The sequence below is a fragment of the Dermochelys coriacea genome, chromosome 3 (assembly GCF_009764565.3).
Source record: "Dermochelys coriacea isolate rDerCor1 chromosome 3, rDerCor1.pri.v4, whole genome shotgun sequence".
NCBI lineage: Eukaryota > Metazoa > Chordata > Testudines > Dermochelyidae > Dermochelys > Dermochelys coriacea.
Window position 1 is genome coordinate 148,204,896 of NC_050070.1, and position 12,268 is coordinate 148,217,163.

The following is a 12,268-nucleotide window of genomic DNA, read 5'->3' on the forward strand; positions in this document are numbered from 1 at the left end:
TTTCACTGAATCAAAAACACATATATCCACATTCCTATATATGTAATCAATTTCATGTTCTAAAATTGTAAATAAATTTTTAGGATAATGAAGTATACAAACTTCTGTTTCGTACTCAAAAATGTAATGCAGATTTCCTGTCATTAGTGCAACTTCTAAGCTGAAGCAACTACTTCCCAGCTAAGCTTATTTCCAAATGCAACAGCATGGGACTTGCATGTGCACAGTGAAAATTGTGTTCTGAAAAACTTGTGCATAGTGAACAGGCATGTACAAAGAAGTATTTTCCTACCTTTTCTCTAAGATCTATTTTAAAATTACACACCTGAATTTTTTCATACTCCACTGAAATAATGAGAGGTTGCCTAAAAGTTACTATCAGTTGGCCCTTAAAGCACTCTTTTCTGGCTTCTCTTTTCACTCTCCTGCATCCAGTCTTCATACTACATCTAGCCCTGGTCTACACTGGGGGAGGGATCAATCTAAGTTACACAACTTCAACTACGTTTTTCACGAAGCTGAAGTCAATGTACTTAGATCGACTTACTGTGGTGTCTCCACCGTGGTGAGTTGACCGCTGCTGCTCCCCCATCGACTCTGCCTCTGCCTCTCGTGGCACTGGAGTACAGGAGTTGATGGGAGAGCACTCGCGGATAGATTTATCGTGTCTAGACTAGACACGATAAATTGATCGCTGCCCACCGATCTGGTGGGTAGTGAAGACATACCAATACTTTCTCCGCCTGCTCTCTCCATTCGTGTGCACAATTTCTGTTCAAAGATAAACCCTGATGTTGGTTCAGCTGCAGGGGCAGGTACTGCCTATCTCATTGGCTTCAACCATAAAACAAATGCTTTTGTATCAATGGAACCCTGTAGCTTTTGTCTGCAATAACTGATCATCTGGAATCCATTCTTATAAAGTGATAGCAGTACATTTTTAAATGGCCATATGTTCATCTTCAACTATAGATGACCCAAAAGTGCCTGTTTGTATTGTTTCAGAGTAGCAGCTGTGTTAGTCTGTATCCGCAAAAAGAAAAGGAGGACTTGTAGTCTCTAAGGTGCCACAAGTCCTCCTTTTCTTTTTGTTCGTATTTTGTATCTATGCAAGCTAAAACTGCTAGCTCCTGCTGCTGGAAATTGTTCGAATTTGGAAAAAATAATGGAGGATCCTGTTACGAAGATAGTTGACTACAAAGCTTAGTCCATCAGATCTCAATAACTTAGTATTGTAAGCTATTGTTTTTATATTGAAAAGTAGTATTTATAAAACAACTTGAGTTGTAGAGTAATTAGAATTTGAAGAGCACAGCTATTTTTTCAGCGTTGGACAAGCTTCATCTTGAAGCTTTTAGGGCCTTACCCAAAGGCGACTGAAGCCACTGAGAGTATGACTGCAGTGGGCTTTAGACCCTGGACTTGGCTATGGGTACGTGTACACGGAGATAAAAAAACCCGTGGCTGGCCATGGTCAGCTGACTCTGTCTCACTGGGTTGCAGGGTTCCAAAAATTGCTCTGTAGACATTCAAGCTTGGACCCTGCATAGGTGCAGAGTCTCAAGAGCTCGGGCTCCAGCCTGAGCCCAAACATCTACACAGCAATTTTTAGTCTCGCACCCTTAGCTCCATGAGCTTCATTCACTTGACTCAGGCCAGTCATGGCTATGCCGCAGGTCTTCTATCCCTATGTAGATGTACCAGTAGAGACAGATTTTCAGAAGAGATCAGCGTTGTTCTCAGTGGTTGCTGGTGCACACAGAGCATTTTTCCATATCTGGCCACTTCCCTTAGGTGCGTAAATGGGAGCTGAGCTCTTTAAACATCTCACCCAAATTGTCATTTCCTCACACTTTGAAGTAGAGGCTGTCTTCTTTCATCTCAGTAGATTCATGAATAGCATTGTCCTCACACCATCCTTCAAGATCAATAAGGCATTCTTAAAATAGCATATTCTTGGAAAATAAAGTTGTCAGAGTTCCCTCCCCCCTCTGAACTCTAGGGTACAGATGTGGGGACCCACATGAAAGCCCCCTAAGCTTATTTCTACCAGCTTAGGTTAAAACTTTCCCCAAGGCACAAATCCTTTGTCCCTGAACGGTATGCTGCCACTGCCAAGTGATTTAGACAAAGAAGTGGGGAAACGACCATTTGGAATTCCTATTCCCCCAAAATATTCCCCCAAGCCCAACACCCCCTTCCTGGGAAGGTTTGAGAATAATATACCAACCAAATAGGTAAACCAGATTCTTAAAAAAACAACTTTATTATAAAGAAAAAAAAAGTAAAAAAAACACCTCTGTAAAAGCAGGCTGGAAGGTAAACTTACAGGTAATCAGATTCAAAACACAGAGGATTCCCTTCTAGGCAAAACTTTAAAGTTATGAAAAACAGGGATAAACCTCCCTCTTAGCACAGGGAAAATTCACAAATGGAAAACAAAAGGTAATCTAATGTGCCCTGCCTTATTTACTTACTCTTTCTGTAATATTGAGACTCACTTAAGGATGGTTTGTAGGAGAAGGAGTTTTCTGACATAGTGCTTCGCTGCTTTCCAAGAGAACACACAAAACAAAGAGCACAAACAATGCCTCCCCCCGATTTGAAAATATCTTCTTTCCCCATTGGTCCTTTTGGGCAGGTGCCAACCAGGTTATTTGAGCTTCTTAACCCCTTACAGGTAAGGAGGAATTCTTTGGCTACCCTTAGCTGCATGGTTATGACAAAAGTTTAGCAGTCACTTTTGATTATTTAGATCAATAGACCTCTAGGATTTAATATTTGGGCACTCTTGCATCTACAGCTGCATGTAAATGGGGTAATTGCTTATCTCAATAGGAATTCTGCTTCTCACTGCTCATTATATGCAAAATCCTAGAAATAGCATGTTGAAAATAAGCATAAAATTGCATATACATTATGTGTATGAGGGCATATCCACACTGCAATGTAAGCCCAACATTTGAACTTAGGCTGAAGACACTCCAACAATACACAAATTTCACTAACCAAGGGCTTGGATCCAGGAGGCTATAGGGGTGGAGGGTCCTAGGCTGCGTCAAGCCGGGACCTAGGGTTCAAACCCTAGTGCTTTGCAACGTAGACACAGCTCTACTGGACTTACGCTCTTGAGAGTCTTCCAAAAGTAGTCCATAAGCTCACAGTCTGACTTTCTTTGTCCTCTGGACAGTCAAGTCTGGTGGACAGTCAGTTTTTTCCACACTGCACCATGAAGAAAGGGCTAGAGCAGCCACATTTTGGGAGGGCACTAGGAAGTCTGGGCTATGGGTGACTGAAATCGGGCCCACATAATGCAGTGTAGACACTAGAGTCCCAGGTTAGGATCCAGCATTGATCAGTTCCTACCTGGGGTTATAAATTACCTCAAGCCCTAGGTTAACAAACATGGGGTCTGCTAACATGACTTTTACTAACCCTGAGTAGACATACCTCAACTGTCAGAAATGTAGGCCAGTGCTGTAAAAAATGAGATATTGCAAATAAAACTTGCTCTCTCAGCCCTTTCATGGGATGGATAAGAACACTGGTTTCCAGTACAAGGCTTTTGATAGCGAACAAAAATTTTATAGAATCTAGAGCTGAAGAAGAATACATTTGAATAATTAATTGAAATCTTTGATTTTTTTTAAAGTTCAGTTTTATTCATACTATTCCTTATTCATGAATATTTAGATAGCTAACAAATAATAAAATGTTCATATATCCCAATATTTTCATAATTTTAGCCTAATTTGATTGTTGTGGTACACAAATCCTTTAAAAATATTGGTAGTGTGAATTACATATCATAACTCAAAAGAAGTGGGTTCTTTACCCATGAAAACTTATGCCCAAATAAATCTGTTAGTCTTTAAGGTGCCACCGGACTTCTCGTTGTTTTTGTGGATACAGACTAACACGGCTACCCCTATGATACTTGATATCATAACTCAGAAGGCAATCACTTTAGATGCATGCATTTGACTCTACAGGCTCTAGTGATTGGTGGAGTCTTATTAATCTCACACACTTCTAATAAGGATTTTTTTGTGGAGCTGGCAAAAAGTGTACAAATATCATAGCTACACTTAGTATAAACAATAATTTATATTACTAAAAATCAACTTGGGTAAGATGAAGAGAAAAAAGGGGTAGCTAGAAGCTGAAGGAGCCAGACTGCAGGAAACAACTGAAGTTCCTACACTCTCAGCCCAAGAGAAAAAGGAGCTGAAATTGTTAGATGGGCTACACCTTCCTTGTTTAATGGGGAGTTTATTTTTATTTTAAATGGAAACTGGAACACAACTTTAAGTAGAGGGCCACAACCGTCACCTCCATAATTACCTCAGGCACTCAGGGCTAGATCCACGAAGGTACTTGGCTGCCTAACTGCCATTTTAGGCAACATTTAAGTGCCAATTATTTCTGTGAAACACCCTGGTCAGCTGTCACCTAACACTAAGTGCCTAAATTGCCTAAGTTTCTGCCAGTAAAGCTACCATAGCACCTACATTTCTGCTGGTGGGTATGTGTAAAATGGCTAGTCCTGATGCCATTGAGCTGTTCAGTGCCTTAGTGCAATTCTCAAAATAGACATTTTCCTGCATATCTTGCCTGTAGGACCCAATCTGGTAGGTATGCTCTGACCACCCTAACCAACAAAAAAACCAGCCAGATTAGTAATTTTTATAGCTAGCAGGCTCTGTGTGAGTGTGTCCAATAGCCCTGTGAGCAGGGGACTCATCTGGGATGTGGGAAACCTTTTCTCATATTCCCATTCTGCCTGTGTTTGAAACTTAGGAATTTTTGATTTAGAGTAGGGACTTGAACCCCAGTCTCTCAACTCCCAATTGGGTGCTCTAATCCCCAAGCTATGAGATATTCTGAGGCGGGTAGTGCTCAATTTCTCCTGTTGAAGCTGTTCCACTTTCTATAATAATTAAATATTAATTAGGCCAGACAGAAATAAATTCTGTAATCTTGTGATCACTCACCTGTGATATGGGAGACCAAAGGTCAGGCCCTGCTCCAAATCAGGTAGAGCAGGGAGTTGAAACAGATCTCCCACATTCCAAGTGAGTACCATAACCACTAATCTATTGGATATAATGGGGTTCTGTCTCTCTTTCTCAATCCTCCTCTCTCTCTGGTTTTTCATGAAACAGGACTGACCTTGCTTAGGCATGTAACTCCAGGAAGGGTCACAGCTGAGAATCCTTAGTGGAGAGAGGTGCTTTTCTCTGCCTTGCAGTTAGGCATCCAACTTATATCTTTTGAAAGGATATAGGAAATGTTAAAGCGAGGGGTGGGGCCTATTGACTAGCTTAGATGGTTCCCCTCCCAGCCTGCTGGTTTCTGTGAATCCCTTTCTTAGGCACTTATCTCTCCTCATGCATTGTATAGGGTGCATGGGCACCTAACTCACGGCTGAGGAGTTCATGCAGCTCCAGGGCACTTAAAAGTTCAGCATTGCAATGCTGAGTCTAAGTTCTCTTTGTGGATCTAGCCCTATTTAGTCCTGAGGAGAGTTTCTACACAACAACCAATATTGTCTCGTTGTTTCCTTGTATTCCCCCTGTCTGTATCCTCCTATTGTCTCGTCTCTATTATAAAGTTTTTAGGGCAAGGGCAGTCTTTTGTTCTGCGTTTGTATAGCACCTAACACAATGGGTCATTACAAAATCTAAACTTAATTTCCCCAATAGTAATTTCTCCCTACTGTTACTCACACCTTCTTGTCAACTGTCTGTAATGGGCCACTCTCTTACCACTTCAAAAGTTATTTTTCCTCCCTTGGTATCCTGCTTTTAATTGATTCACCTTGTTAGACTGACCTTACACTTGGTAAAGCAACCTCCATCCTTTCATGTATTTTTACCTGCTCCTGTATTTTCACTCCATGCATCTGATGAAGTGGGTTCTAACCCACGAAAGCTTATGCCCAAAAACATTTGTTTGTTTCTAAGGCTTGGTCTACACTACGGGCTTAGGTCAAATTTAGCTGTGTTAGGTCGATTTAAAAATGACTGCGTCCACACAGTCCATTGACCTAAAGGGCTCTTAAAATCGAATTCTGTACTCCTCCCTGATGAGGGGAATAGCAACAAAATCGACCTTGCTGGGTCGAATTTGAGGTAGTGCAGACACAAATCAACGGTATTGGCCTCCAGGAGCTATCCCAGAGTGCTCCATTGTGACCACTCTGGACAGCACTTTGAACTCCAATGCACTAGCCAGGTACACAGGAAAAGCCTCGGGAACTTTTGAATTTCATTTCCTGTTTGGTCAGCGTGGCGAACTCAGCAGCACAGGTGACCATGCAGTCCCCCCAGAATGGCAGAGCGTAGAATGTTTCTACGCTCCCCCTATCATCATCGTCCCTAAGGTTTCACAGATTAGAAGGCGAAAAAAATGCACTTGCGATGACATGTTTTTCGAGCTCATGCAGTCCTCCTGCACTGATAGGGCACAGCTTAATGCATGGAGGCATTCAGTGACAGAGGCCAGGAACGAATTAAGTGAGCACGAAGAGCGGAGACAGGACACGATGCTGAGGCTAATGGGGGAAAAAAGGACATGATGAAACGTCTGTTGGGGGAGCAAACGGACATGATGAAGCGTCTGTTGGAGCTGCAGGAAAGCCAACAAGAGTACAGACCCCCGCTGCATCCACTGTATAACCGCCTACCCTCCTCCCTATGCTCCATAGCCTCCTCACTCAGACGCCCAAGAACGTGGCGGGGGAGACTCTGGGCACCCAGCCCTCCACTCCAGGGGATGGCCCAAGCAACAGAAGGCTGTCATTCAAACAGTTGGATTTTTAGTATGGCTACAATAAGCAATGTGGCCTTTTCCTTCCCTTTTCCCCCACCCCACCCGGGTTACCTTGTCCATTTCTCATTTTTTAAAAATTAATAAAGAATGCATGGTTTCAAAACAATAGTTACTTTATTTTGAAGGAGGGAGGGTGGCTGGCTTACAGGGAATTAAAATCAACAAAAGGGGATGGGTTTGCGTCAAGAAGAAACACAGACAACTGTCACACTGAAGCCTGGCCAGTCATGAAACTGGTTTTCAAAGCCTCTCTGATGCGCAGCACACCTTGCTGTGCTCTTCTAATCGCCCTGGTGTCTGGCTGCTCAAAATCGGACGCCAGGCAATTTGCCTCAACCTCCCACCCCGCCATAAACATCTCCCCCTTACTCTCACAGATATTATGGAGCACACAGCAAGCTGCAATAACAATGGCAATGTTGGTTGCACTGAGGTCTGACCTACTCAGGAAACAGTGCCAGTGAGCTTTTAAACGTCCAAAGGCACATTCTACCACCATTCTGCACTTGCTCAGCCTATAGTTGAACTGCTCCTTACTACTGTCCAGGCATCATGAGCCATGGGAGCAAGGGGTAGGCTGAGGTAGGTGCTACCCCACAGTGCTGCCAGCTGGGAGAGCAGCCTGAAGCAGAAGCCTCCCGCTCGCATGATATTCCAGACAGGACTGAATCTCCATGAGATGAAACTTAAAGAAGAGCATGACCTGGAGTCTCTCGCTCCCATTCGGTGCTATAAGAGGAGAATAGCCATGTCTATCCATGTGCCCCGACTGACCTCGCCGAGGTCTGCCATGAGCACCCAGGAGACGTACGGTGACGGTGAGCTGAGCAGGCTCCATGCTTGCCATGGTATGGCGTTTGCATGGGTAACCCAGGAAAAAAGGTGCAAAACGATTGTCTGCCATTGCTTTCACGGAGGGAGGGGGCCTGATGACATGTACCCAAAACCACTCGCGACAATGTTTTTGCCCCATCAGGCATTGGGAGCTTAACCCAGGATTCCAATGGGCAGCGGAGACTGCGGGAACTGTGGGATAGGTACCCTCAGTGCACTGCTCTGTAAGTTGATGCTAGCCACGGTAGTGAGGACGCACTCCGCCGACTTAATGTGCTTAGTGTGGACATATGCAATCAACTGTATAAAATCGGTTTCAGAGTAGCAGCCGTGTTAGTCTGTATTCGGAAAAAGAAAAGGAGTACTTGTGGCACCTTAGAGACTAACAAATTTATTAGAGCATAAGCTTTCGTGAGCTACAGCTCACTTCATCGGATGCATTTGGTGGAAAAAACAGAGGGGAGATTGATATACACACATAGAGAACATGAAACAAGGGGTTTATCATACACACTGTAAGGAGAAAAGCAGTACTTGTGGCACCTTAGAGACTAACAAATTTATTAGAGCATAAGCTTTCGTGAGCTACAGCTCACTTCATCGGATGCATTTGGTGGAAAAAACAGAGGAGAGATTTATATACACACACAGAGAACATGAAACAATGGGTTTATCATACACACTGTAAGGAGAGTGATCACTTAAGATAAGCCATCACCAGCAGCGGGGGGGGGGGAAGGAGGAAAACCTTTCATGGTGACAAGCAAGGTAGGCTAATTCCAGCAGTTAACAAGAATATCAGAGGAACAGTGGGGGGTGAGGTGGGAGGGAGAAATAACATGGGGAAATAGTTTTACTTTGTGTAATGACTCATCCATTCCCAGTCTCTATTCAAGCCTAAGTTAATTGTTTCCAGTTTGCAAATTAATTCCAATTCAGCAGTCTCTCGTTGGAGTCTGCTTTTGAAGCTTTTTTGTTGAAGGATAGCCACTCTTAGGTCTGTAATCGAGTGACCAGAGAGATTGAAGTGTTCTCCAACTGGTTTTTGAATGTTACAATTTTTGACGTCTGATTTGTGTCCATTCATTCTTTTACGTAGAGACTGTCCAGTTTGGCCAATGTACATGGCAGAGGGGCATTGCTGGCACATGATGGCATATATCACATTGGTAGATGCGCAGGTGAACGAGCCTCTGATAGTGTGGCTGATGTGATTAGGCCCTATGATGGTATCCCCTGAATAGATATGTGGACAGAGTTGGCAATGGGTTTGTTGCAAGGATAGGTTCCTGGGTTGGTGGTTCTGTTGTGTGGTGTGTGGTTGCTGGTGAGTATTTGCTTCAGATTGGGGGGCTGTCTGTAAGCAAGGACTGGCCTGTCTCCCAAGATCTGTGAGAGTGATGGGTCGTCCTTCAGGATAGGTTGTAGATCCTTGATGATGCGTTGGAGAGGTTTTAGTTGGGGGCTGAAGGTGATGGCTAGTGGTGTTCTGTTATTTTCTTTGTTGGCCTGTCCTGTAGTAGGTGACTTCTGGGTACTCTTCTGGCTCTGTCAATCTGTTTCTTCACTTCAGCAGGTTGGTATTGTAGTTGTAGGAATGCATGATAGAGATCTTGTAGGTGTTTGTCCGTGTCTGAGGGGTTGGAGCCAATGCGGTTATATCGTAGAGCTTGGCTGTAGACAATGGATCGAGTGGTATGATCTGGATGAAAGCTAGAGGCATGTAGGTAGGAATAGCGGTCAGTAGGTTTCCGATATAGGGTGGTGTTTATGTGACCATCGCTTATTAGCACCGTAGTGTCCAGGAAGTGGATCTCTTGTGTGGACTGGTCCAGGCTGAGGTTGATGGTGGGATGGAAATTGTTGAAATCATGGTGGAAATCCTCAAGGGCTTCTTTTCCATGGGTCCAGATGATGAAGATGTCATCAATGTAGCGCAAGTAGAGTAGGGGCATTAGGGGACGAGAGCTGAGGAAGCGTTGTTCTAAGTCAGCCATAAAAATGTTGGCATACTGTGGGGCCATGCGGGTACCCATCGCAGTGCCGCTGATTTGAAGGTATACATTGTCCCCAAATGTGATCTTGTAGGTGTTTGTCTCTGTCTGAGGGGTTGGAGCAAATGCGGTTATATTGTAGAGGTTGGCTGTAGACAATGGATCGTGTAGTATGATCTGGATGAAAGCTAGAGGCATGTAGGTAGGAATAGCGGTCAGTAGGTTTCCGATATAGGGTGGTGTTTATGTGACCATCGCTTATTAGCACCGTAGTGCTGACTTCTATAAAATCGACCTAATTTCGTAGTGTAGACATAAGGTGCCACAAGGACTCCTTGTTATTTTTGCCAATACAGACTAACACGGCTACCACTCTGAAAACTATCATCTTATGTCTTTCAAGTATGTTATTTCTACATACCTGGAAAAATAGTCCACTATGACCAGGTAATGATGTCCTCTACATTCACATAAATCTGCAGCTAGTCTCTTCCAAGGTCTGTCTGGTAGACGTGTTGTTGTTAAAGGTTCCTTGTGTTGTATTGATTTGTTAGTTCTGTAATGTTCACATGCAGGTATTTTATTCTTTATGTCCTTGCTGATGCCTGGACACCACCCTGTCTGGTTGGCTTGTTCATGGCCTTTAGTCAGTCTTCTCCCTCCTTCATGGATGATATTTAGGTTTTCTTGTTTCACTGCATTTGGAATGATGATGCAGTCACCTTTATTAGTCCATTTGACTCATTTAATTGGCCACATAGTTTTTTCTCGCTTAATTGGACACATTGTCTTTTGTCGCTTCTTTAGTGTCCTTTGGATACTTGAGCTAGCTGCCCTAATGTAAATCACAACTTCTTGAAGTTGTGTGTCTGTCAAGGTTACTTTTTGTAATTGGTATAGTCTGTTTTCTAACATTGGCCTGTATGCGTCCATAGCATCCACATACACCTTTACATCATCTTTGCGCTCACGGGTAGTTGAGTGCAATGCTGATTGCTCTGACAGTGTGTCAGCTACTATCAGATTTTTCCCAGGAACATATTTACAAACTTGGTTAAATTGCATTAACCTTACCAAAATATGGCATCTCAGCAGTGCTTGATCCAGGTCTCTTTCACTGATATGGGTTACAAGTGGTTTATGGTCTGTTATCAGTGTAAAAGAATTCAATCTGCACTGATATCTGTAAAAGTTCTCACATGCCCATATGTTTCCCAGGGACTTCTTTTCAATCTGTGCATGTTGTTTTACCACTTCTGTGAGTGTGTGAGAGCAAAATGCAGCTGATTTGCATTCAGATCCACGTCATTGCAACAATACAACAACTAGGCCATAGCTGCTTGCATCTACACTGACCACTGTGGGTTTGTTCATCCATGGTAATTGAGAAACTGGAATGTTGAGATTTTTTTTTTAACCTTTTTTAAAGTAATTTCTTGATTTGGCCCCATCCAGTGTTTTTGTTAGTGTAGAAAGTTCTTGTGGGTATCAACCACCGTAACTTGTATATGTCTCAGTGATATATTCATTCGTGCATTCAATTCTCAAATTCCTTTCACTTTATAAAGGGTGGGACTGATTTCATCTTTCTTTATTGTGTCCCAAAATCTTGATTTGATGTAGGTGGAAAACACACTTTTCCTTTTTTACCTTCAGTCCAGACTGACTGATTAAGCTTAGAACTTCACTGAAGGTTTTGTTGTGTTCTTTCATCGAAGACCCACATATCAAAATATTGTCCATGAAAACTACAACTCCATTTGTGTTTAGTAACAGTTCTGCTATCTTTCTTTGGAAAACTTCACATGCATTGGTAATTCCAAAAGCTAATCTTCAAAAGCAAACTCTCCCAAAGCATGCTATAAATATAGTTAGTTTAACACTCTCTTTGGGTAAAGGAATTGACCAGAATCTATAAAAGGCACACAGCTTGGGAAAATACTGTAGCTCCTATCACACCGGGGAGGAAGTCATCCAATGTTGGGAGGATATATTTTTTCTTCCAACTGCTTCATTAAGTCTTTTAAGAGCCACACATTTGTATTTTTCCATTTTTCTTTAAAACCGGTACCATTTGGGGCACACCACGCTGTTGGCTCAGAGATTTCCTCAATTATACTAGTCTGTTCCATTCTCTTTAATTCAGCTTCCACTTTATGAACCAATGTGATAGGAATCCTACAAAGTGTATGTACGTTGTACATTTCAGCATTGTCTCTTAAGGTTATTTGTCCTGGATCTCCTTTAAAAAGTCCAATATCACTAAATACTACATCAAGTTCTTCTATTTTCGTCACTTGGTCCATCATGGCTGCCATGCTGTGGCCGAGATGGTTGCTGGTCTTTGATCTTTTGATCACATACACTCTGAATGCAACATTTTTGTTTTTGTAAATTATTTGTGGTGTGAACTGGCCCATGCAGTTCAGAATACCTCCACTGCTAGTCAGGGCTGTCAGGTGATTTCAGCTCTGGAAGGGGATAAAGTTAATTATATGTCCCTTCTGATATGATGGTCATGTCTGGTCCTAAGTTAATTTTACAGTTAATAATCTTTCCATAAATACTCAGTTTCACTCTTCAGGCAAGCTTTTTGTTATCATAAG